The sequence below is a fragment of the Ambystoma mexicanum genome, chromosome 2p (genome assembly GCF_040938575.1).
Source record: "Ambystoma mexicanum isolate Mex_15411 chromosome 2p, UKY_AmexF1_1, whole genome shotgun sequence".
NCBI lineage: Eukaryota > Metazoa > Chordata > Amphibia > Caudata > Ambystomatidae > Ambystoma > Ambystoma mexicanum.
The window spans coordinates 669,537,232-669,565,048 of NC_090923.1; the positions used below are offsets into that span (position 1 = coordinate 669,537,232).

Genomic DNA, 27,817 nt, shown 5'->3' on the forward strand with positions numbered 1-27,817 from the left:
AAAAAGGACTTGAAAAATGTTCTTTTTAACAAGGGCCCCGATTAATCTTCCTCTCTTCTTGTTCCTTCTTGATTCTTGTCTGTTAATCCTGGCGCCCTGAGACCCTTGGGGGTGTGGCGCCTTATAAAAAAATGTATGTAAATATACATTTCATATTTATTGCCAGAGTAATAGAACTGCACGGTTAGGTAGGAAGAGGGACTCGCGCAGAGCATCCGCCTTTGCAGCTCTTTCCTCTCTCTCACTCTCCAACTGCCCAAGATGGAACATTCACCACCTTCCAGAACTCACACTCTCCAATCTCCCACTGAGGGCAAAAACTCCATAGGGTATGTTTCATATGTAAACATCAAGAGTTGTGTAGAAACAGAATATATAGATAAAACTGCAATATAACAGAAGGCTACACTCTCAAGAGGGGTGTGAATGTAGTTCTGTATAACAGTCCAAAATAAAGGAAAGTCCAATCAATGTTCTAAAAAAATGTATACCTTTAATCAAACACAGCATGTATAATAATATCTAACTATAACACACACGTAAAACCCGGAATATTCAAAGATAGAATAGATGCAGCACTCTGGATAATGAGATAGGGGAAGAAAAGACAATTAAAAGACCACAATGTTCAAAAAGGATATTTCTTGAGGTTGCAAAAAGGGATTCAAATGACATAGCCAGTCTCCAGGGCTCTATAATGAACCAAGAGGCAGTTAGCAGTTAATAGTACCTTTCTGCAGTTCTTGGTGGTCAGGCAGCACCAAAACCAGAGGTATTGCCACTGTTCAAAGATCTGGAAAGTGAAAAAGGCAGCAACAGAAGGGACAGGGACAAGAGGAGTTCTTTTCTCATGCTCCCAAACATAGGGGAGGCTGGCACACAACTGCAGGGGTCCTTCAACTCAGTGAGGTCCTGGGTACTGGTGTGGCTGGAAAAGAGGCAGGTCTTGCTCGAGCAGCAGCTTCACCCCTAAAGTTCTCTGGGGATAGTTAGGGGACAGAGCTCGCCTCTGACTTGGAATGCCTGCCTTCACCTCACAAGTGGAGGACTCTGAAAAGGACTCAAACTGGGCTGGCCAGTCCTTTAAGATGAGTAGCAATACCCTGGAGATGGATGGGGATGCAGATTTTATTCATATATCAATAATCAAGACTACTCAGGTAGTTTGGCAAAAGGGAGTCTGTTTTAATATCAAAGGTCTAAAACAGGGAGTACAACGAACATCAGAATTCACTCGATCCTCTTACTCAACTAATTTCAGTAGAAACTGAGGTTATATAATATAAAATCGTCACCAGTGACGTGTTGACCTGCGTCGCTACCTACGTGGTAAACTACAAAACCTATCGGAGGGAGTATTGGCTTTACATAAATATATAAGTATAAGTTCCATATCAGTATAGAACCATGAAGAAGATTGATAGAGTGCTTAACATCAGTTGGGGCAACAAAGCCCTCCCCTCAAAATGGCCACTATGAATGTCACTAAATACACAATGTTCCATTGGCTACACAAACTATAGGACCCTTAATTAGGCGGTCCTCTACAATTGGTTGGCTTCTAGCCCCCGTCAGTACTTTTCCACCTACGTCTAGCAGAATGCAGACTGAATGTCCCACCAATTAATATATCAATCCATCATCACCTCAATGGTTCAGTGTGAATTAGTGCTTTGAAGTTTGGCCTTGAGTTTGTACTGTGCTATGAGAATTTTTAAGGAGTGTATGCACAGCCTGCCCTCGTGCGTATATGTGATTCCCTTAATCGGCCAACTTCCTTCTTCCTTCTTCTCGATGAAATCGAGGCTTTTTGTGTATTTAATATTATTTTTGAATTGTTCTCTGACATCTTTTGTTTTGCTCAAGCCTTCTGAACAGGAGTCTCTGTTCTTTCACACAATTTATATCCAATGTCAGCCAATTCCAGTTCTGATAAGACCTTGGATTCTTGGCTCAACCAACTCCTTCTGCTGAGATCCACTTGTTATTCAATTAACTTCTTTTAACTGCAACACCCTGAAAGAGGCCTTCTTGTTAACGTTCAGCACTGCTCATAATGCGTAGTGGAACCATCCATCTATTACTCGTCCATATACATCTATATATATATATTTCAAAGAAGGTAGCAGGCGCTCCTCTCCAGAAAGAATATGGCATGATAACCTGTTCTGAGATGAGAGTTTGCAGCACACGCTTTTTGCTCACTGTACCTTTCACAGATGGGGAAATATCCATTTGCATATCAGTCTTTGTCCCGCCCACATGGGCAGTCCAGCACCAAAATGCTATGGCAATTCCTCTCTGAACAAGAGTACCAAAAGTAACCCCATACACGTGTTTCAGCCTTGTTGGGCCTCATCAGTGAGGTGAAGCTTTGTCTCTCTGAGCACAGTGAGCAGGGAGTCCACGTCTGGTTAACCCCAGGTAACTCAGGGTGACCAACCCCAAGTTCCTTGTAAACATTTCAAAGAAGGTAGCAGGCGCTCCTCTCCAGAAAGAACATGGCATGATAACCTGTTCTGAGATGAGAGTTTGCAGCACACGCGTTTTGCTCACTGTACCTTTCACAGATGGGAAATATCCATTTGCAGATCAGTCTTTGTCCCGCCCACATGGGCAGTCCAGCACCAAAATGCTATGGCAAGTCCTCTCTGAACAAGAGTACCAAAAGCAACCCCATACACCTGTTTTAGCCTTGTTGGGCCTCATCAGTGAGGTGAAGCTTTTGTCTCTCTGAGCACAGTGAGCAGGGAGTCCACGTCTGGTTAACCCCAGGTAACTCAGGGTGACCAACCCCAAGTTCCTTGCAAACATTTCAAAGAAGGTAGCAGGCGCTCCTCTCCAGAAAGAACATGGCATGATAACCTGTTCTGAGATGAGAGTTTGCAGCACACGCTTTTTGCTCACTGTACCTTTCACAGATGGGAAATATCCATTTGCAGATCAGTCTTTGTCCCGCCCACATGGGCAGTCCAGCACCGAAATGCTATGGCAATTCCTCTCTGAACAAGAGTACCAAAAGCAACCCCATACACGTGTTTCAGCCTTGTTGGCCTCATCAGTGAGGTGAAGCTTTTTGTCTCTGAGCACAGTGAGCAGGGAGTCCACGTCTGGTTACCCCCAGGTAACTCAGGGTGACCAACCCCAAGTTCCTTGCAAACATTTCAAAGAAGGTAGCAGGCGCTCCTCTCCAGAAAAAAACATGGCATGATAACCTGTTCTGAGATGAGAGTTTGCAGCTCACGCTTTTTGCTCACTGTACCTTTCACAGATGGGAAATATCCATTTGCATATCAGTCTTTGTCCTGCCCACATGGGCAGTCCAGCACCGAAATGCTATGGCAATTCCTCTCTGAACAAGAGTACCAAAAGCAACCCCAGCAACCCCATACATGTGTTTCAGCCTTGTTGGGCTTCTTCACCTTGATCCCAAGATGTCACTTATACTTGATACTTTCTTGATGCCTTATAGATGGGGGTTCAGGTGTCGCTGTCCAAAAAGACCCTATTATAGGACAATTATGAAGCCGCGGCTCAGCTCATCATTTCCAAGTTCTCCAAGTGGCGACACTTACCACTATCCTTGGCAGCCAAACTATCCTTGATAAAGATGATAGTGGTTCCCAAGCTCCTTTATGTTTTTACTAATGTTCCAATCTGGCCCGGAAAGCAATATTTTAAGGAGCTCCATTCGGAATGCGCCCAATTTCTCTGGCACTCTGGGTCGGTCCGCATGAAGTGGTAACACATGACAGCACCATATGATAAAGGGGGGTTTGCGGCACCAGACCTACAACTGTACTGGTATGCGGCCCAGGCCCAGCATGCCTCCCATTGGTAGGCACTTCAGAAACCGCCTCCGCATGTAAAACTCGAAAAAATGGCCGGGGAGGGAACTAACATTATGACCCTATTGTTGCACCGCGGGCTCCAAACAGAAGCCCAGGCAGACCCAGCGACTGCCACGATAAGGGCTTGGAATGCTATCTTACATTCCGAGCAGGAGCTGCACCCGTACTATAAGTGGCTCCCCCTGTGGCGGTTTCCGGGACTCTCCCCCACACACGACCAATACCTCTCACGACACTGGGAACACCTTGGCTTTTGAGGCCTGACAGACCTCTTCCCAGAGGGTAAGTTTATCACCCCCCAAACCTGGCACCCAGAACACACTAACTCCCTCCTTGAGATGCTTCAGTATCACAGGCTCCGAACTGCAGTTCGTGCCATGTGGCCCTCGTATCCAGACGAACCCCCAGATTCACCCGAACTCCAATACATAGCGAACTCTGCGGTCTCCAAGGGGGTGTTATCCAATCTGTTTAAAATGCAGCTGGGGAAGAAGGTGTTTGGGTCACTCAAACCACGCGAGGCGTGGGCTGGGGAGCTCGCAATGGAAATATCTGAGGGGCTGTGGAGGAAGATGGAGCACATACACGCACAGTCTCTCTAAGCACCAGATTCCACTGCATTCAATTTAAATTCCTCAACAGGCTCTACTACACACCGTCTAGGGTGGCGAAATTTGCTGGTGCCCTGTCCTGTGCATGCCCAAAGTGTAAATCTCCTGAAGCTGACCACATTCACATGTTCTGGACATGCCCTGCAATCCACGCTTTCTGGGTGGCTGTGGCGGAGGCGCTCTCCGAAATAATAGAGACCCCGTTGGATGTGAACCCACTTGCACTATTGTTTGGAGTCTGGGAGGGGGAAAGTGCAAGGAAAATGTCTAAATGTTTTTATGTTGGTGCTATTGTTGCTAAAAGGTGCATATTGCAAAACTGGAAGCGTGACAGCCCCCCTACCTTCTCGATGTGGCTTAAAGCCCTTACTTGGACTCAAATGTGCGAAGAGGAATACATTGGGTCCTTGCCTCCCATATCACGACCCAAAAATGTGTGGACAGAATTCTGCAGCTACCTGAATAATAGAGACGAAGTGGAGTGGACGGCTTCCCCTCCCCAAACACGCTCCGCCACACCATGACACTGACTCGTGTCCCTTTTCGCCCAGGCTGGGCCGCTCCAAACGCTAATTGTTCTCTCCAATGAGGTGGCACCCTGCCAATATGTTTTGCTGGATGTTGTGCGATATTATCTGATTACTGCGATGTACCCTGTTCTATGCCTGTCTTAACTTTCTGCCAATAAACAAAGTTTAAAAAAAACAAAAAGAATATCTGCATTCTCTGGTCTCTGCATCACTTCTATGTGCGTCAGTTCAGCTCAGTTGTTACGTCACCATTCATCTTTGGCCTTCATCTGCTCTGCTTCTTCAGCCATCTCATTTAAATGGCCTTCATATTGTCTTGTATGCAGGAACGTTTTTCTCAATGGGTACCTTGCCTCCCAGATCTTCTTAGCTATAAGTACTCTTATTGGTACTGCACAGAGTCCACGCTCTGCTCTTTTCTGGTTAAATTGTTCCGCATTCGTCACATACTTTGGTTTCCACTCTATAAGTAATAGAGGCGGGGCAGATGGACGGGGGGGTACTTGGCTCCTCCTCTACAGACTGCTCTCACAGCCGGGTCCCGACAAAATGGTTGGATTCCAAAGGATGATTCCAAGATTATTCAAAGAAGTGGTGGGAGACCACTTTGTTTAAAGGTACATGTCTGCAGGTGATTGGACTAAAGCTAGCCCACCATAGTGGTCCAATCCCTGTTCTTGAAAGAAGTGGACTTTGTCCTTCTGACATCACAGCCAAAGTGCTTTGCTCCAGAGGAAGTAGAAGGGACAGGAAGGAGAGAGGCAGAGAGAAACAAGATGGTGGCAGTCTTCCTTCAATCTACAGAGGCATCCATTCTATTCTACCCCGGCACCTTCCCTTATCACTATGAACAACTGCCTTTGGAAATGCATCATCCTGGCTTGAGGCTACTGCCTTTGAATGGGTGTGCTCCTTTGATGCCTGGGCCAAGGACAGCTGCCAATGGTGTGGCTGTCTCTGGTGGAGTGTGTTACCGACCCTTACAAAAAGATCAAATAAAGAGGAATGGCCATTCAGGTTCCTGTCCTGTCATTTGGCAGGCTCAAATGGCTGGTCAGAATACACATCACCTTCCACAGCTGAGCTTGGCTCACAGGAGCTAACGCATGTGTGAAATCAAATCGGATGCTGCTGGTGGCATTGGAATGTAACATTCAAAACAAGCTGCAGGCCATGACAATACTCTTTCAACATTCCAATGGTTATAATATAGAAATGTAACCCGATTCGGGATTACGGGGCAGGCGCAAGTTATATGCCTGAGCGCAATGTGTGCCTTAACGATAGGCCGCAGTGCCATTACCACCCGCCGTATTGGGTTTTATTGCTGTTAGCACCCCAGGTTTTTATTTCGAAAACCCACCGCAATCTATTTAGTTTTGAATGAACGGGACGCCCTTGCGGCATCCTGTCCATTCAAACAAAATAATTACCTAAAATGGTCACAGGGGGGATGGAATGTTTCCATTTCTATGATGGCTTGGGATGTAGCAGCAGCGATGATGCCGCTGCCAGAGGAATAAGGTAAGTGGGGTGGGGGGAAGGGATGGAGACAGGAGGAGAGCAGGGAGAAGGAGCGGAAGGTGAGCAAAAATTCAGATTTTCAACACATTCGTTCCAGAAAGTCATAATTCTATTAAAGACACGGAGGCGCAGGATTATGCTCGGATTATGCTTCTCTCTCAACTTTACTGATCAGCAGCAAAGAACAAACCAATAAAACATGTAACACAAAAACCAATAAAAAACTACCATAACCATGCTTTTGAGTCTTTTGTAGTTCATTTCTTATTGGTCCTTAAACTGACCAGGTGACATTTCCAGCCAATCAACATGTCCTTAGTCCTTAAATCACCCTGTCCTCCTACTATTCCTCCTCTTTCTTTGTCCAGTCGAGGTTGCGTCCAGTGCACTTTTGTAATTCTGTCCGTTCCATGCCAAAGATAGTTCAATTCCCGGATTGCTTGTTGTCTGCCACCATACCTATTGAAACATAAATTTAAAAAGGTGACTATAAACTGACAAAAGGGTGGGACAATCGTAAATCCAACCACAAAGTATTAACATTCTCTTCCTGTGCATTTCAGAACTGTACCATCTTATTGTATTCATTATGCATCATTTCATTCATTATAGAAAAAACATGTAAACATTTCAGTACCTTATAATACATTACATTCTTACGATTGATAGGGTGGGATAATCCTTCGCCTCTGTGTCTTTAATAGAATTATGACTTTTTGGAACAAATGTGTTGAAAATCTGAATTCTACGTCAAGAGCGGAGGCTCGGATTATGCTTGTTCAAAGTTTACTCACCACTATGGATGTTACACTTTCCATAGATTTGAAATAGAAAGTTTTAAAAGTAGATTCATTCTACCAATCTGCCGACCTCATAATGTCCTCTACTCTGGCTCCTATGTTGAAAGCCTTGGTAGCCATCGCTCCTCTAGCTGAATGAGCGCCATATTTCACTATATCAATACCTTCCTGTACCACCACCCATCTAAGCCATCTGGCTATGGTAGCCGGTGTAATGGCTTTAAAGGGTTTATAAATTGCTATCAATAATTGGATAATCCTGGATGTCTTACTTCTCTCGTCATATCCTCATATGCTGCTTAGCATCTGACCGGACATAATTTTGGTTGTCCCAGGAAGGCTCAATAAGATATGGATCTCAAACCTGTCTTGGTCATTCTCGTTATGAGCTATGTCACTCGTTCGGAGATATACTCTTCCTGTTGATTTCCAGTGTTCTAACGTCTGAGGATCTCTTACAAGCTAAAAGACATAAGAGCATGGCTAGCTTGCCTGAAATAGCTTACCTGGATAGGTCTTGATTATCTGGCCATGCTAGAAATAATCTCAAAACTCTGTCTACGTCCCACAATTGATTATACTTTTCGCTAGGAGGTCTAGTCATTTTTACTCCCCTTACTAATCTACAGATTAATGGGTGTTCCCCTATCGCTAAGCCTTCTACTCTAGGGTGTCCTGCCGATATCGCGGACCTGGCCGTGTTTATAGTCCTGTACGCCTTTCCTTGCGCTGCTAGCTGTGCTAGGAAATTAGCTACGTGTACTACATCCGTTCCATCGGGATGAATATTGCTCTCCAGACACCAGCTACTCCATCTAGCCCATGCTGATTTATATGCCCTGTGTGTCCCGGGAGCCGGGATTCGCTAATGATGTTTTCAGCTTCATTCAATAGTCCTGGCCTAAACCAAGATCTCCTGAAATTGCCCATGCGATCAGGTTGAGTCTTCCTGACCTCACTAGTGAGTGGCTGAGATCTCTGTGGTCTCGAACAATGTAATCGTCATTGGGTAATGCCACTGGGTTGTGGTGTGATAATTCCAGTAGGCTGGGAAACCGCACCTGCCCCCTTCAGTCCAGCGTAACGAGTACTAGGGATGCTCTCTGGCGTCTCACCTGGGCTAGCGTCCTCGCTATCATGGAGGAAGGAGGGAACGCATAGTTTGTCTGGTGGTCCCATGACTGTAGGAAGGCATCTGTCGCTTCTGCCTCTGGGTCCGGTCTCCAGCTGAAGAACCGGAGTAACTGTTTGTTTAGTCTCGATGCAAATAAGTCGATCTGGCATGGTCCCCATTGAGTCATTAGTTCTTAAAACACTACCTCATCCAGCTTCCAATCGCTGGCATCCCTGAGGTATCTGGAGATCCAATCGCCCACCTCGTTCTGATGGCCTGGCAGATATTCCGCCGTCACTGAAACTCTCCTCTAAAGACAGAGTTCCCAGAAGTCTTTTGCCAGTTCTGCCAGTAGTCTGGATCTTGTCCCAACCAGTCTGTTTATGAACCTGACCGCCGAAACATTGTCCATTTTTAGCTGGACACAACATTGTGCTCTCTCTTGAGTCCAGCATTTCACTGCAAAGGGACCTGCTAGCAACTCCAGGAAGTTGATATGGAGAGTCGTCTCTTGATCCGACCACCTGCCCCCTGTCGAAGGGTTCCTGCATCGGGCTACCCAGCCCCATCTGCTGGCATCGGATTCGATGACCAGGTCCGGGATGAAACATATATCGCTCTCCCGTTCCATGCATCCATGTGGAGTAGCCACCATTCCAATTCTTCCCTCACTTCTTGGGAAATGGAAACTTTTGATTCGTAGAAAGCGCCCCTCCAGAGGTGATTGATCTTCAATCTCTGGAGTGCCCTGTAATGTAACAGTCCTGGGAATATTGCTTGGATTGATGCCGCTAGGCAGCCCACTAACCTTGCAATGTCCCTCTGCGACAGTTCTCCCTTCGCTAGAGTGTGACTTAGCTGTTTTTTGATATCGTTCACCTTGGGAATGGGTAGACTGAGAGTTCCTTGAGTAGAGTCCACTATGAACCCCAGAAATTCCATTGACTGATCTGGTACTATACTGAATTTTTCCCAATTTATTAAAAACCCCAGATTCTCGAACAATTTATTTTTGTCGTCTGCATCTGATCTAATAGTATTTCTTTCTCTTGGCACATCAGACATATATTGTCTAGATAGATTATAAGTCTTATCCCCTGACTTCTGAAATGTGTCACTACTGGTTTCATCATCTTGGTGAAACACCATGGTGCTGATGCTAAGCCGAAGGGCAGACATCGAAATTCCCATGTTGTTTCTTACCAGATGAATCTCAGAAATCAGCAGTGTTCCTCTGCTATGGGAATGGTCAGGTATGCATCCCTTAAATCTATCCTGGCTAGCCAGGCTCCCTGAATTAAGGTATCTCTTAACAGGTGTATCCCTTTCATCTTGAAGAGTCTGTACACCACTTATTCATTTAGGCCTTTCAGGTTTATAATTGGTCTTGTCTTGTGTTTCCCTTTTACTAGGAACATATTGCTTATGTATCCCTTTGAGTGAACTGTTACTGGTTTTATAGCTTTTTTGCTTTCTAGCCCTCGCAACTCTCTTTCCAGCAATAATTTGTCTTCTCTGTTCAGTTCTAGACCCCTTGGTGGGTTTTCCTGATGTGGTGTCTCTAAAAAGTCTATGTGAAAACCTTGTGCGGTTTGTATTACCCAGGTATCTCCCGATATAGCCAGCCAATTTTGTAAAAACTCTGCTGTCCTCTCCACTACTTCTGGGGTATTTAGGTGTGGATTGTCTGCTCTCACCTGGGTTGTTTTGCTGACGTTCCCCATGTCGCCAGTTAAATTTAATCAAAGACTCAAACAAACGGACACTTCTGTTTGTGGCCTCTGATCTGTTTAACAGTTTTGAGAGAATATCTTAATTTCTTGTGAATAAGTCATTCTTTCCAAAGCCTTCTTGGTGAGCGTAGGCATCACCAACCATCCCCTCTGGCCGTTGGACATAATCTTTGTGGTGCCTACTCCCCTGATCATTGGAAAATTAACTCAAGAGGATAGTGATCACACTGTTCAATCAGAAATGCAAACTTTCCTAACATTCCTGAAGAAAAGGCAGTCCATAATACAGCAATCAATGACTAAGGAACAGTAACACTGGTCTTGTATGCTTAGGAATGCACAATTTCCCACTAAAGATCCCAGAAAATCCCTGGCAGAATCCCAAAGTACACCTGTAAATCAGTGCTTCATTTGTGGGCAATTTTTCTGTCCAAACATTTGCACAAAATGTCTTGAAAATATTTTGCTCAATAACCTGAAGCCCTGTCAATGTTTATTTATTCGGACTATATTTTTGAACAAGTTGACTGGTCGCACCTGTCTAAAAATGTCCTACTGACCACTCAATTTCCTCAACATTTCCTATCAACAACTACGGAATGTCAAAATAAGTTAAAGGCATTGTAAAGTTATTTTACTAAAATTGCACGTGCTCTAGATAACTGTTAAGTACTGCAAATTAAAATGTTCTATTAGCAGTCTTTAATTTATTACATTTGTAATTCGTGTTGCAATCATTTTTCCGCCAACTGAGCACCGATATGTTCTGTCAAAAAATGGATGTTGCTCACAATTTAATTTGATATACATATTTTTCTCATTGCAAAGGTGGAGCATCTGTTTCTTTCTCTGCAAAAGTATGTTGCTTCTCGATCCTAGGTCTCTGGTTGGTTAATAGAGTGAAATTACATTTTTGAGGAATTTTGTTCTGTAACCTTCAAGTGCTTTGTGAACAATGCAGAGGGCCTTAAACTGGATCTTTTTTTAAATGGTAGATGAGTACTCTGAGAGCCAGTGTTATGTGCTCCCTCCTGTTGAGTCTCAGTAGGAGTCTGACTGTTGTATTTCAGGACAGTTGAAGTTTTGATGTTACACAGTCTGACGTACCTAGGTAAATGCTGCTTGCGTAATCGATGAATGAAAGAATCAATGAGATGATGGTCAGCCCTCATTGTGCAAAGCAGAGTTAGGGCTTAATCCGTCAGATATAGCAGAGATGGTAGAAGAATTTTTGACTGTTGTTTTGACTCCAGGGTTCCAGCTTCAGTCTGTTGTCCATCATTATGCTAAGGTTCTTGATCACTTTAGATGGTTTAGGGCAATTACCCCTTTCTAAAGGCTGGTTTCATTTAAAGCGTGAGGTGAGATTATCATTATTTCTGTTTTGTCTGGTTTGAGTTTTAGGTAGTTGGCTGTCGTCCATTCAATTTTTCTCATAAAGCAGTTGCTCAAGGGTGGCGCTAGAGTTTCCGTCCTCTGTCATTTTGTATATGATTTGTGTGTCAACTGCATAGTTGTAACAGGTGAGCCCATGAGATGTTCATCAAAGGGGTCCTATAGAGGTTGAAGATGAGCAGTGAGTGTCTTGATCCCTGGAGGACTTAACCGCAATGGGTTGTGGGTTTGTACTAAAAGGGGGAGCCAGATGGTTCTGTTCTGCCCATTGGAGCATACTCATTTATTGTAGAGTTGTGTGTTGGAGTATGGATCCTTCCAGCCTTCTAATTAGTGTACTGTGGTTAACAGTGTAGAAGGCTGCTGAGATGCTGAGGAGTACGAGTGCTGAAATGATGTCATCTTCTGCGATTTTGAGGTTGTCCCAAATGGAAACTAATGCTGATTCGGTGTCTCCCATGGGTCTAAAACTGAGTTGTGTGCAATCTAGTACATTTTAGACTCTAAATTCTCCAAGACGTGTCTGAATGCATAGCTCAGGGTCTTCTGTGTATCCAGCTCTGTTTTTTAAAAGTGGTTTGATGTAAGCAGTCTTGAAAACCTTTGGTACAATTCCTTTTTCGAGTGAGAAGTTTATTAATTTGAAAAAGAAGAAAGCTGGTATTTCCCCGTTATGGATCTGTTTGCAGATTTTCACAGATCAATCGGAGAGCCAGCTTTTTTGCTAAGTTTCACCAATTTTTTGAAGTGTGATCGTGATATCGGTTTAAAGCTATTCATCATGGGGTTGTAGGCTGAATGTCATTGACCGGGGTTTGAAGGTTGTTTCCAATTCCATTCCTTATTGCTGCATTGATGTCTTGCTGTATGTTTAGTGCTTTGCCTCCGAGATGGTTGGTTAATTATCACAGAATTTTTGGGTAGGTTATGGTACTTTGCTGCAGGAAGCAGGGTTTCTCATTTCATTAATGATTTGGTAAAGTTTTTCTCCAGATGAGATGCGTTATTGATTCACTCCTAATAGAAATGTTTCTTTGCTTAACGTATTTCTGCTTTGCAGTGGCAGATCTGTCTTTGGTAGGCAATCTTGTCTTGTGTGTTGTAGGCAATCTTGTCTTGTGTGTTGTAGTGTTTCCTCCATGTTTTTTCAAGTATTGAATTTCTTTTTTCAGTGCTCGTAAGTGTGGTCTGAACCATCTTGCTGAAGTTTTTTAGTAGGTTTAGAGTGTCTAGTGTTTTGGTTATCCAGTTTTCAAGTGTCGTTAAAATGTCTTCCAGCAGTAAGAGTTCTGGATTGCTCTGGTTGGGCTTGATCTCTTCCAGAAGGCATTAGAGTTCTTTCAGGTTTAGAGTTTTGAGACTTCTCTTGGTGGTGGTTGTTTGCCCTTTGTCGGAAGCTGACGTAGTGGCATGTTGATAGTAAAAGGAATCATTAGGTACCTTAATGGGTGGGGTAATTCCACCTGACCGAGTGCCGGTAACGATAATTCCATTGGGCGTAATACCACCCAACCCGTAATGAGCCCCATAAATGTACACATATGTAACTTTGCCCCAAAAAAGGCCAATCAAACTGACTTTTATGAAAAGGTAATTTAGAATTAACAAAAACGAACAACAATAGATGAATGACTGAAGCCTTCCATTGGTCAGCTGACACTACCAGTTGGAAAGTAAACACAGGAACGCATTGTATCCCTGCACTAAGTAAACTACTTAAGAGAAATGTGATTTTCAATCTAAGTCTATCCCTCTGAAGGTGTACATACGGAGGCGTGCACATGCACCTACACACCTTGCATGTGTGTGGGCCCAGGCATCTTATGCGCACGTAGGCCCAAACAACCTGAAAGGTGGTTGACCTGCACACACTGTGTGCGCCGGGATAAGCACACCTTGCATAAAAGGGAGTTCATGCACCTTTTGTGTGTGGGCCATGGGACCTTGTCTGCACGGGTGTTCGGGCACCTTGCCTTATGGGCCCACACACCTTTCCCACGTGGGTACATGCACTTTATGCACATGGGCCCAGCCACCAGGAGCGTGTTAAGCCAACACAGCATATGGGAGACAATGCAATTCATGCACAAGGGCCAACACATCATCACCATGCACACATTCAACCCACGCACCTTGCCCATACGGGCACACAGACGTTACACGAAAGACCATGTACCATGCATGTGCTCTGGTTCATGCATCTGGTGTGTGCAGGAAGTTAAAAATTGAGCGTGAGCCCAAACCCTTTGCATGCGCATGGAAGTGTCCCAGCGAGACTCCAGAGAATGCACTTCGAGTGTGGAGGTGGTGCAGAGGCCTTCTCATGAGCACAGGAATAAAGACTCCTGTCTACTGAAGTGAAGTTTGCTATTCCTCGTTTGTTTTGCTACAGGGCACATTACAAAGTTCCCAAGATGTTCCCTGAAGAAAGCAAATGCTGCCTTACTATAAGAAACCCGTGATGCAGAACAGTTCTCTTGGCACATCAAAATCAAGGCTTGAATGTGTAAATATAGATAAAGGGCTTTCATGGTTCATGGAATATATTGTGCAGTGAATAGGGACTTTGTAGGCGGAACCACGCGCAAAACCCTGTTAGTCGATTCATGGAATCGTCTGCGTGGCACTTTTTCATACTTTACGTGGACTTTGCGTGGGCTCGGCCCGGCTCTGTGATCAGCCGAGTGCTTTGTGCGAGACTCCACGCTGGGGGTGGGTGTAGCCTGCGCAGGGACCGGCGTAGAGGGCAGAACATGCAAAATGAGGAAGAACAAGGGAAAAAGTGGGTATTACAAGGAACGGGCCACATGCAGTTCAAGGCACGCCCACAAATGCGCACAACAAAGTGTATTTATGGAGATGACCGCGCAACATCTCGCCTGCGAAATGCCAACGCAAAGCCCTTGATCTTTCTGCCACCCGAAGGCAGGCATACAGGCACTTGCACATAGGATTCGCAGCACAGATGTGAGTTTGCATGTCAGATTTAGGGGTGCATGCACGGAGATGGGGTTCCGATCAGACTCAAGAGTGTGCGTATGCAGCGTAGCGGGGTGCAGGGACAGTTTATGGGAGTTCCCACACAGTTTGACCAAAATATGACATGAGTTATGGGAAACGGTACATATGTTCTAGGGGTGCCAGTTGCTGTTACGGGGGACCCTGCGCAGTGTCGTCGAGGTGCTAACTTGGTTGTGGGGGACCCCACGCAGTTTTCATGGGGTGTGCATGTTTGCGCCCGGGGAGGCCGCAAAGGTAGGTGAATGTTGGTGTTTGGGTTTTGCGTGGGGGCGTGTCGGAGACGTTCCTGCCGCAACTGCGGATAGGCCTACTTTGCGGGAACAATTCCATGAATACTCCATGAATACGCAGAGCGCTCAGAAAAAAAAACTGAGCGCAGGCTTGTGCAGTGGCGCTCTCGGCACGCAACCTTTGCGGGATCTCAGCACACTTTCCCCTCAATTGGGCCCATAGCCTACAGTCATCACATGGTCCCTTCACTTATGGATCCTCTGAGAGAGAGTGCATCTCTCTGTACCAAATATACAGTCTGCGTTATCCTCCACGTGCTTAGACCACATGACCTCTAGGACCACCATCTACAGAGCGTTCCCACTTAACATTAGTCAAGAAGAGAGGATATCTCAGGGGGGGCAAAGCACTGGCCTCAGGAACAAAATGAGGCTGCTTAGAAGCTGGAAGAGGCAGGCATTAAATGCGCGTTATAAATAACCAATACAAAAATGTGGCCAGCCTACGTTTAGCCAGCATCACTTCCGCTACCGAGTCTACTAGAAATATAGATACAAACACAACTACAGTTCCTTCAATTTAAAGCACTTTTATTTGAAAACCCAGGACTGCCTGAAAAAGCCATCAGCTATCAGAATTGAAATGTTCCTTGACCAATCACAAATGCGGGGCAAGTGCCAGATTACAAAGGAAAACACAGGATAGGATAAGGAGGGAGGCACATCTGTGAAAGGGCACCCTGAGGTCTCTGGTGAGAATAAACTCCCACCTCACCTCTGCATTCCAAGTAATGTCCCAGAATTCCAAAGAGAACCGAAAGCCTTCTTCCTCCAGTTGGCATATGGATCATAAGGGCATTGGGCACGCATCGCTGACATCCTATTCTGAATAGGATGCTTGGTCTAATCACCTTGATGTTACCCAGCCCCTGTTCTGGTGGCATACAGGCCCAAATACAATAAATAAAGTTGTATCGCTGGGATCCTCCGACCAGTGGGAGTTCGAAACAGCAAGGAAGCAGTGGGCAACCCGTTTCACACACAAGGCAGGCACGAGGACAGGGCAATACTAGCATGCCAGCCGGGAGAGTGGGGCTGGCTTGGACTTGCCTATAGGGCAAACTCCCAAACCCAAAACGCAAAATGCTAGTGTGGGCCAGCCTTTTGATTCAAAGTGCTTCATGTTTTTGGCCAATGTGGGCCAGTTTGATGAGTTACTTCACCATGTGGCTAGTAATTTTGACCAGTGTTACTGGATATTCTTTAAAATGTACAATTTGCATCACATTTTATGAAACAAAAATACCTTGGGTACTGTCTTGGGACGATAGCTTGCCTTGGAAGAAAGATGACACTGAACAACACAGGTTCGATCCCCGATCCGCCCTTAGAAACCTCTGGGTATTAAGCTCGTTATAAATAACCAATTACAAATTACTACTTAAACAGTCTGCTACAAAAGGAATTAATTGCCATTTGCAACGGCGGGCCACTTTTTCATTGGTGCCCGAGGCAATTTTATGTCCCAGTACGACCCTGGAGTGACGTGGCAACCGATCCCTACTGGAGCTTCAAGCAACAACTAAGGCCCAGTTGACAGCTCGTGTTGAGTCAAAGCACTACCTTCCCCAATGACAGAAACAATCCTAGCACGAGCTGACAACTGCCTGGTGTCAAGCCATCTTTCTTAGCCAACAGCATTTTGCATGCTTGCACTTGTAGGAACATGCAACATGGTCATCGTGCAAAGGACAGTGGGCTAAAAATATAGCGCTGGGACGTGACAAGGGGCCAAATGAAATTTAAGAAATGCGCTTGACAGCCTCTCTTATTGAAATCCCTTGATTTGATTTTCTGTCACATTTTCACTGTTAGTATCGAGAATCGCCTAGTAATTAAGCTGCGCCTTGAAAACATTATTTAAAACGTCACTTGCTTGTGTTTCCTTCTTTATAGCAAAGTCACAATCACACCTTACACTTACAGTATGCATCGAAACTGATCTTTGGAGCGGCGAGAAACTGATCTTTGGAGCGGCGAGTTTCCAAGCGGCCACATGTCCCGATGTGTGACAAAAGAAGACTTTTGTTATGTTATGTTAGCGGTACTTGTATAGCGCACCGTCACCAACGGAATGGGTCCCCAGGTGCTTTTGTGGCTTTCCGGCCAGTAGTACTTCGCCGAGACTTTTGTGTGGCATAGTAGTTCCAGCGTGTAAAGTATTGTTGGTGTCTAGACACGGTAGATAACATGGGTAGAACTGCGTTAGGTTACTAACATACCCCAGGGATTTAAGTGGGGCGGGGCTAGCTGGGGCAGAGCCCCGGCAGTCTCCAAAAAACTTCTTCTGAGCAGGGGCTCCCCACCACCAGTAACCATCCAAAGTGATGGTTCATATGCTCGCCAGAGAGTGAAAGCGCGAGTGAAGCCCATTCACACGCAGTAAACGCAACACATTCAGGGGCTGTTAAGAGCAGGAAAGCACAAATGCGGGTCGCTTACGCGCAGTGGAAGGACATCATGTAGGTGCCCTTATGGGTGTGAAAGCCGAACGAGGATCACTGACGAGACGAGTTGTGAAAGGAGAAAGGAATGTATTTGGGGACAGTAGAAGAAGTCCTCTGCTCACGCTCAAGCCTTACCTACGAAGAAAGAAGCAAACCAAATGACTATTTGCCTGTTTATTATTTTGTTTCATAGGTTTGCAAACATTTTACTGTTAGTGTGATTGTTGTGACAAATCAAAGTATCACCAAGTGCACTGTGTTATGTGCCCAGAAGGGTTGCATGCATTAATCACTTTCTCTCTCTCATACACACACACACACAAGTTTTCCAAACATAAAAATGTGTGCTTTCCTATTTTCCCAGAATGCTCTTTGATTTTATCCAAAGGAGTGAGGCGCCCACATGGGTGACGTATGTCCCCATGCACTTACTCAAAAGAAATGCAGTTACAGAGCTCTCAAATTTCCCCTGGCCATGCGTGAGAAGGCCGCCCATTCCAGATTCATCCCTTTGAATTATGGACTTGTAGTTATTTTCCTTGCCATTTGAAATATAAAAAAACGACATGTCCCAGAATTCAAAGCAAAAACGCGATGGCCTTCTCACGCATGGCCATGGGAAATTTGAGAGCTCTGGTATTTACAGAATTAGGCTGATTTACTGATTTTTTTTTCTATAATGAGTATACATGGTGTGTTTGCAGACAACAATTGATTTACAAATCGAACCAGAGAGAGAAGTGTTTACAATATGCTGACTGGGTGCAAACAAGACCATTTAAGATCATAACGAGTGACCCAAAATCATTGTTTGCAGTTTCTCATGATGTATTGTTTTTGGCAGACGGCCCTTGCCTTAGCCACCTGCTATTTTGGCATCAGTTCATGAGTTTCTGTGGTTAGTGTTGTCCATCTGCATGAGCCTATTGTTTACAAATTAGCGTGACGTAGGTGTTAAACTCTCTTAATCACCACGTTTTAAATGTTAAATGTTTAACATTTAACATTTAACCACGTTTTACAGAAAAATGGCGCAGTGTTCGTTATTGACAGCACTTGCTGGATTTGTACAATAGATAAGGGGAGCTGATCAGACTGTCCAGCCTCCAATGGAGTCCTTGTTTCTTAATTGTAAATTATAATTATAAGTCAACCTTGTGTAACAGTACAGAGGCTTCTTCCTTTTTGTGTTGCTTTCTTGGCCCCTTGGGTCCCTGTCTCCAAATAATAGTGGGTTGACCTCCATTTTGGATGTTGTCTTTAGCTCATTGCCAGCAGGCTTCAGGCCACAGCCACCACTTAAAGCACTGATAAGCCCTGTTATTTCGGTGCAGAGCTAAAATTAATTTCCCCTTGCGACATGGACAATGTTAATACTATTCACTAAGTATTACTTTGTTTTTATATTACATGTTATGGCGCCAACTCTCCAGAAGGAGCTATGCGTGAACCAAGGTCGCTCTTCCTGTCAGCTCAGTGTGTTCAGCGCTTGCAGCAGATTTCTGAGAGTAACTTTCTGGTCAAAAATTTGGATTCTATTAGGGCTCACTCGGCCAAACCCAACTACGATAAAATGATACGGGTAGTGGAAAAAACATGTTATATTGCGATGGACGCAGTAGTGACATTTCTGAATGTCAATGATGAAATAGCTTATTGCATAATGCACGTGTACGCAGAAAAGAGGGTTGCATGACAAGCAGAAACAGTCCAAGTTATTTATTCGAGTCTGAGGGTGCTCTTCGCGGTGCAGGATCTGGCATTTCCAGACGTTTCCAAGAAGCGCCGAGCTCTGTCGTCAGCAGCCGGGAAGCGGGTCATAGCCGTGGGCCCAGCAGCCCTCCCTCGTGTGGGCGAGTCCGGGCTCGCATCGCCCTGGCTGCCTCTGCGGATGCTGTATTAGTTGGAAAAAAAGGCACGGCGGGTCACTGGGAGTCAGAGGCAGCAGGCCCGCGGCCAAAGTAGGTTTTGTAATCTGTTTATGATTGCGGGATCTGAGCACAGGCCCAGCTACATGCGAGCAGGGAGAGGGGGCAGTAAGGCACACAGAGAGGAGGCAAGAACGCAATAAGCGAGACGCTCGTGCCAGGCCTGTAAAGTACTGTTGCAAGCAGTGTGCAGAAGAGGGGGGTGTTAGGGTGAAATAATCGAGGGAGGCGAGCATGGCTTTTTACGCCAATTAAGCCCTTTTCTACTTACGGAAGGAAAGTAAGGAAGACTATGAAGAGGATGGGCCTCATTACACGGTAGGCGGTAAGGGTTTACCGGTACCGGTAAGGGCACCGGTACCGGTAAACTCTTACCGCCTTACTACGAGTTCCCTTTGCGGGACCCGTCCTTAACGGCTGGTTTTACCAGCCGTTAAAGTAGGGTGCCGCAAAGGGAACTCTGTGCTAATTACGGTACCGCAATTTGCGGTACCATAATTAGCTCCTTCCCCATTCCCATTATGCCCTAAGGGGGCAAACATGGGAATGAGGAAGTGCCTTGGTGAATGGGGAATTACCGCCCCGCTCACCTTGGAGTAGGGCGGTGATTCCGCCATCCACCAAGGCGGACACGGTAAAATACCGGCGGCAACCATGTAATGAGGCCCGATGTTTGAGGAGGGGAATGGAGTGAGAGATGGGTTAGGTGTAGCTAGACATGCCCAACGGGCCAACGGGCAATACCAGAAGGGCCAGCTTGACCGGTCACAGGCGCCATTGTTCTATCACAGGGTGGTGTGGCAACGGCCGCACTGGGATCACCTGGGTTTACAGCAATGCTGTGATCACGCAGTAGTCGGACGGCAGGGGTCACCCTTCAGATCCTTCAGATTCTGGCTCCCCGGAATCAGACACCGGCTGGGGGCACCCAGCAAACAGCAGCCTTGGCTCTGGGGGCACCCAGGCCGTGGCTGCAACAATGGCTGTGATCACACGGCAGGACAATGACAGTGGGGGCGGTGTTGCCCAACAGGGGCACCGTCTCGGATGCAGGGCCACGCCGGTAGGCCCTCTGCAGGTACGGACAACAAAGACGCAGGAGTCAGTTCTTGATCGACTGATGAACCGGAACTGGCTCGTCCCTTTTATTAGGTAGGTCATGTGGTTGCCACCATGTGACCAAGGCACAAGTCCTGGGAGCTACAATGCTCCCAGCAGGGGTGACATGCAAGCCTCTTCCTTTTTCATAACGACCAAACAGTCCTCAAACATAACATCACACCACACTACAAAAAATAATACTAGGACTATAGGTGCAACTAGTTTTCACACACTTAGGAGCCGCAGTTACCCAACCCACTAAGCCTTGGTACCCATGGGGGTGACAGTCAGGGTTGGTGAGTTACTGCTGACACGTTGGAAACTCCACATTCAAGCACACCCTTTATTTCCCTGGGTGAGTGGAACTTGCACCACTGACAAAAACCCATTGCTCGCACCTGGCCCCCACTCCCCTGACAAACTCCCAAACGCAGGAGTACAGCTTCAAACAACATTGTGGCTGGGCCATTTTAAGCATGTCCAGGGTCTGCAGGCTCCCCACCTTCATGCGTATGCCTATTGGGTCCACTTTAAGCACTTGCAGGTCTGCTGGAGACCAGTCTGACTTCCATTGACTTTCGTTCAGGACAGTTCATAGTTCAAGGGCCGACAAAGCAGCACCTGGGGGCACCAGGGGCCACATCGGCCTCGTCCTTAGGTGGTGGGGGCAAACTGTGGCAGGGTGCTGGGTTGGTGGTGGGATGACGGGTCACCTCCTTCACTTAGGGGCTGCTGCTGGATCCTGCCAATGGCAAAGGGCGCACAAGCACTCGTGAGAGCTGCAACCCTCCTCCGCACCTTCCTTTTCTTTTCTCATGAGCTACCACCACCTGGCCGTGGGCTGGCAACAGCACGTTCGGTTCATGCTGGCGCGGGGGCCTGCTCCTGTGTGGTGAGCATGGGCAGCCACGCCCTGTCTTCACTGTGAATGATATCACTCCTACCCGGAGCCTGCAGCCAGCACCCCCTTCCATCGTGCCGGCATGGCAGCAGCCTTTCCTTCCTCTCCCCGATCATTTGTTTGCAAAACTGCCAGCCACTGCTGCTGGACCCCGATCACATTGGGACCTCTATTTTCACAGTCTCTATCGAGTGGGCTGATTATAATGCCACTCCTACACATGCGGCCCGGGATACCATCAACATCACTGGCCCTTTTTCGTTGTCCACAACTCTGACATGGAGCACACAGACCATCAGTCCCAGCTGCCCTGAGGTCTTCACTGGTCATTATTTACATTGCACTTATTCGAGAGTGAGTGCTGCCCAACTCACCACCGAAGGGCTCGGGATTTGAAAAGGGCCCATCCATCTTCCATCAGATGTATTCAGGAGCGGGCACGCGAAGACCCTGCTGCTCCTCCCTGCTTCTTCTCGGAGACCGTAAGCCTGGAAGTGTTTTTGTGCTGGGGAGTGGCATGCAGGTGACACGGATGGATGACAAGTGTGACAAGACAGGCAATACAGAATGACAGTTGCAGGAATGAGGAGACTGACGACCAGGATGTGAGGTGGAAAAAACTTTGGCCACAAGCTTTATTTTAATACCAGCCATGGTGTAAAAGAAAAACCAGCCATAACACCACATAAGGATAACAATACTATATTTTGGGGACAGAGGGAACAGGTGAGCGGGGGGCCCTAATCCCAATTAGGGGCCCGCTCGAGGCTGATCCCCGCCGCCACCCTGAGGGGATGCTGACCGGCGTCTCCCAGGTCCCCCCAAAATAAGAGATTATGAATTAAGTACAGCCTCTGGCTGCCCGGGTCCAGAAAATATTCCTGGTGAAATGTCCATACCTTCAATGGACAGGTGAACCCTGTCATTGCAGAACATGGCCTGGTTGTGTACCGACATCCCATGTTTAATAAATTTGAGGCCTGATAAAAGGCAGAAATTGGCCACGGCTTTGTTCAGTTTGCGCCTAGAAATCTCCATGGCTTTGCTGCACTCTGCCCCATGCCACTGTTGGCGAGGGATGATTTCTGACATCATCACTTCTGTTCGAAGTCTTAGCATGCGTGCCAGGGATCTGAGGGAGGTGCCGATTCAAGCCAGAAAAACGTCCTGCCCAGCTGAGGCAAGTCATTGCCCCCGAGATGGGTGGATGCTGAGGAGATACTGGGGGGGGGGAGGAAGATACTATTAGATCAAGTCTTTCCTGATGTATCTTTTGTAAGCCCCCGATTTCCAACCCCCAATCCCATTTATGGCTTTCTCTTGCAACCCCCCCATCCAGGCTGAAGTGGCTGCTCCTATCCTGAAGGAGTGGGATCCAAACTATAGCTATTATAGTCTTCCTGAGGACAGACCTCACCTGGAATCTACTGAGGGCAGACCCAATTTTGTGTGTATATAATTGCCCCCCCCCGGCTGGGGCGCTTGTTTGTGAAGGCCCTGGTGATGCAGATGGGGCAATATTCTGTTTCCTCCATGCAGTACAGGTTGATGGTCCTCCCTTTTCCTAATTGGTCAGTTTTGGACCTACACAGTTTCACAGCCCTACCTCTGATCCTGTGTTTTTGGAGGCTATCTCGCTGATCCTGAACGCCCCAGAGTAGTTGAGTGTGAAGGCAGCTCTAAATAGTGAGGTCTCGTTGGCATTGTTGCATACTGCAGGGATGGTGTCTAGCAGAATTTTTTAATTTAGCAAAATTGAGGGGGCGCCTGGTGTCTGTCTTGACCCCTTCCTTTTTTGACCAACCGTTGAGAGCATATCTGGTTAGTGCGCCGTGGGTGGGGTTGGGTGCCACCGCTAATCTAGTGTAATATGAAACTGCTGCCAGATGGGAGAGCTGTGACCGGCTGGCTGGCGGGGGCTGCCTTGGATGTGTCCATGGTGGCCCAAACCTCTTCTGGAACTGCTGTCCTCCTGGCTTCTGCCTGTGGGTTTAGTGCCTTGCAAGTGGAGAACTGAAAACGGGACAGAGCGTCAGCGGCCTTATTATCTTTGCCTGCAATGTGCTGCCCAATTATTACCATGTTATTTTCCAGGGTGACTTTTTGTCATTTCTCTCAACACTTTTAGCACCAGAGGGCAGGAGGCAGCACCCTTGTTTAAAATGTGTACAACTGCCATGTTGTCTGACCGTGTGACCAGTTCTGTGCTGGCCAACAAGTCCCCCCATAAATAGAGTGGCATCCATTATGGGGAATATCTCTAGCAGTGTGATGTTCCTGGACCAGCCCCTCCTCTGCCAGCAGGGAGGCCAGTGCTCAGCGCACCACTTGTTACCAAAACATACCCCAAATCCTTTGCTGCCAGCTGCATCTGTGAACAAGGACCTTTTGTCTGCTCCATTCATGGTTTTGCGCCATATCACCTGCCCATTAAAATTGTTAAGAAATGATTCCCATATGGCCATGTCTAGTATTATTTCTTTGCCCAATCTGATGTGGTGGTGTGGCTTAGTAACCCCCCCCTCATTTTTAGTTCCACGTTCCTGTTAAAGATCCGGCCTTGGAACATGATTCTGGTAGCAAAATTGAGCTTCCCAGCAAGGGACTGTATTTCCCGCAGCGTCGCCTAGTCCCTGCCTGTCATCAACCTTATTGTCTTTAGAAGGTCCTCTATTTTGTCTATGGGTAGGCAGCATTCCCTCTTGGAAGAGTCAATCTCTATGCCTAAGAATGACAGGGTGGTGGTGGGTCCTACCGTCTTCTCAGGCGCCAGTGGAAGCCCTAATGCCTGCCTGGTTTCACTGAATAACTTAATGGATGAGCTGCATATGGGAGACCCTGCTGGGCCAGTGAAGAAGAAATCATCTAGATAGTGTACCGTTCTGGCTCTAGGCGTGGCCTGTTGGAGTACCCTTTGTAGGAAAGAACTGAACTGTTCAAATTAGGCACACGCGATGGCGCAGCCCATGGGGTGGGGGGGAGGGCGTTTATCAAAATAGAATTTGTTGTCAAAATGGAAACACAGCCACTGGTAGGTGTTCTTGTGCACAGGCGGCAGCCTGAATGCTGACCTAGTGTCGGCTTTCGCCATGAGAGCGTGTCTACCTGACAGTTTTACTAGGTCAACCGCATCCTGCACGCAGCTGTAAGAGACAGTAGCCTCAGTGGCAAGGATGCCAACATTGAAAGAGCTTCCGGGTGAGTGAGATAAATGGTGGATCATCCTAAACTCCCCCTGCTGTTTTTTGGGCACAATGGCCAGGGGGAAGCATAAAAACTCAATGAAAGGAGGGTGTTGGAAGGGACGCTTAATCCTCCCTAGGTTTGGCTCTTTACCAATTTATTCTCTTATTATGTTGGCTAGGGAAGAGGCAGATTTTAGGTTTTTGGGTATAGTGGGAGATCCCTGGCCCTTGAATGGGATCTGAAACTCATCTTTGAAGCCCTGACCCAAGAATTATCTAGCTGCAGGGTCAGGGTAGTTCTCTAACATTTTTATTAGTTGGTCAATTTTTTTTTTTTTTTTGGTGAGGCCCCCATTTTATTACTAGTACATGTTTTTACCCTCTGAGACTTTTTGGCTGGGCCTGGAGGGAGAGGCTCTTGTGCAGTCGTTGCTGCTGTGGTCACCATTGCATGTGCTGCATTGGTGCTTGTATCTGCACTCAGTGCCCTTGTTGCATGACCCTCTGTTAAAATACCAGCAGGTCCCCGGGGTGCTCCCTTTGCCCCCCCGTGCTGCGGTTGCCAAACTGCCCTAATTCTGCCCCGCTTTTTGCCCCCTTGGGGGCGGTCTTCGAAACGGGAGTTTGTTTTTGTTGGCATTTGCACTGTCTTGTTGTGACCTATGCTGGTTATGCTGCCTGTTTCTATCCCTTCTGTTGCTTTTGCTGCTCTTGGTCCTTATTATTCTGAGCACACTGAGCTGAGTTTTCTTTTAAGACATGGGAAATATACAGTTTGGGGTCTTCCTCTTCCCAGCCTAGGTCAGGGAATCTCTGCATCTCCTTCCTGAACTTCCTGTAGTAGTTCAGCCATGATTTCTGCCCAAAGGTATTGTGGATCTCTAGGATTCTATGGTGGTAGGCAATCAATGCGGTGCCCTCTTCTGGGAATTTTTTTTTTTTTTTTTTTTTTTAAAGAGGATGGTTGACAGGATTTGAAAAGAGGCCAATTCTGAATATTCTTTTCTAGGGTGGGCCTCTTTTCTCTCGCTTTTTCTTTCTCTTTCTTATCCCTCTCGGAAATAACAAAAACTAATTCTTCATATTCCAATAGGCAACAAATATCAATGAATTGCTTCTTCCAAATCTTAATTTTGCACTCTATGTGCCATGCAATAGGCTTCTATTCACACTTTTGCCGGCTGTGCGTCCCCCATATTTATTCATGTGTGGGCTTGGAGACGCAACATCATTGCTAGGCCCAACCCATGCTTTAAGTTGGCCCTGGACATCCTCGCCCCCCCAGAATCAGACTCTGTGTCCATGCTGTCACTCTTGCTGCTGGAGCTGTTTGAGTCATCCCTAAGCCTCTTCATTTTCCCAGCACCCACATCCTTGTGCCATTTTAAAAAATTGTTCTAACATTGCTTTTCACAGTACCTGATTGTGCTTTTCTTTTGGTGCCGGGGTGGGCGTCTGAAGAGGCGGGCATGCTGCGGACATCACAATGCTGCTTCTTCCTTGCCGGCTGCTCCTTTTCTGCTGGCTCATCATAGCCGTTGTCCTCATACTCCAGTGCGTCTGCGTTGTCATCAGTGAAACTGGTGGATGCAACTCTACCACTATTTCCTGCACCACGTCCACGCCATGGACTGCTTCTGCCGCTTTATCCTATTCCAGGAGTAGTGTTTCATTCAGGGATAAAGCATCGGCCATCTTTTCCTTCTTTGAAGTCTTGGCTGGTGCTTCTTAGCACAGAATTGTGATGCTGGCTGTTGCTGTCCTGACCCTTCTTTCCGGTTGTGGCTCTTGTCCTGATCTTCTTCTTGTAGTCTGGAACCGCAGTTTTCCCCTCGAAGCAAGGTATTCAGAAAAAACCTAAAGCCAGGCATGCCGGTATGCAAACTTCCCTGGTGTAGTGCTGTTTATAGGAGCCATGTTTTAGTGGCCCCCAACTACCTGCTGCGAGGTCCTGCATATGCTGTGGGCTCCAGTCGCACGAAAATGCTTGTGAGCCTGCTGGCAGAGTTGCCCCCTGATTTTAAGCGGGCCATGTCACTGTACCAACTGGTTTTTGCTCGCAAATGGCATGATTGCCAGGCAGCCATTAACTTGCCCTTCATCTGTTGCTCTGTGTCGTCTTGCTTCCAACTTGATTCTCTGAAAACACTTTATGAGGCTAGGCGTGTTTTAACGCCAGTGTTTGCTTTGAATAGCATTGAAAGCCGCACACGCTTGAATTGTTTATTTTCTTAATGATGCTTTAGCGGGGATCGCCTTCTGGATCACTTCAAGGTGGGCTCAAGACTTCATAAGCTGCTCCTCAGTGCCCCCGTTCCAGTCTTCGGTATGGAATGCTGCAGCCAGGCCCGAGGCTTTATTATGGATGCCCCTCGTCCAACCACCTCCTGCCAATCTTAGATCTGGCAGTGGCAGCCTGTAAGCAGCTGTAAAATGCTGCGCAGCATCTTTCTTTTTGGCCCGCCGCCGCAGCTGTCAGCTGTCCTCGTGGAGGCTGGAGGGGCTGGTGAAAGACACGTCTCACGGCACCTTTTAAAAGTAATCAAAATTATTCTTCCCGCCGGATTTTTGTGTCTTGCTGTTTGCGAATGGAAATCCTGGGAAAGTCCCCCTGCCAATCTGCAATCTTGTGTACACTCGCAGCTTGCCAGCAGCCTTGATTTACTGCTTTCCCTCTCCAGCTCCTTTCTTCTTTGTATCAGCCGTGAAGTTGCACTTCCAGCCGTGCTCTGGAATGCTGGAGTGGCTCGAGTCCCGAAGAGCCTGGCGGTGTGCTGGTGAAACTCAGCCCGGAGACCTGCAGCCGTCCTGCTGCTGTTTGTGGCTGACGGGGATGAAGCATGAGAAGGGCCACCTTGCCCCCGCCAGATAAAGGCAAAATTCGGCCTGGTGGCAAGACGGCGCTTTCATTGAACTTCAAAAGGCCCCCGCTCAGCATCCGCAGGATGGGAAGGGGGGCCTTTGAAGTATGGAGGGCAAGGTGACAGGGGGCAGCGACTGCCGGTTGTCACCTGCCCCTCTCACCTCACCCTCCTGTCTTGGAGACGCGCTGTCTGGGTTCCCATTGTTAAGGGACCCAGCAGCCCGACCCCACCATGTGCATGCTAAGTGGGGCAGCGCCAAAAGGCACTGCCCCACCAGACTTAGCACAAACCCCCCACCTCCCAGTTTACGGCCCCGGGCCTCCCATCCGGGTGGGCCCGGGTGTACAGGGAGTCGCCAGCTGGCCTCAGCTCTCTCACTTTCCCTGCTGCAGGCCCGGGTGGTGACAGGCCACACCTCTTCTGCTCGGGGCTGCTGCCGGCCTCAGGGTCCCTCTGTTCTTTTCACTGCGGCAGGCCCGGGTCTTGATGGGCCACGCCCCTTCATTTCAGGGCCGGTGCGGG

At 47.2% G+C, this 27,817-nt stretch overlaps 1 long non-coding RNA gene across 1 annotated transcript; it reads right to left on the reverse strand.

Moving 5' to 3' along the window:
• Window positions 1–6,650: 6,650 nt before the first annotated feature.
• Window positions 6,651–27,379, reverse strand: LOC138565918 (uncharacterized). The gene is made up of 2 exons (XR_011301704.1): window positions 25,851–27,379; window positions 6,651–6,975 (listed from the first exon to the last, which is right to left on the reverse strand). It is a non-coding gene; the product is annotated as an uncharacterized lncRNA (long non-coding RNA).
• Window positions 27,380–27,817: the final 438 nt, after the last annotated feature.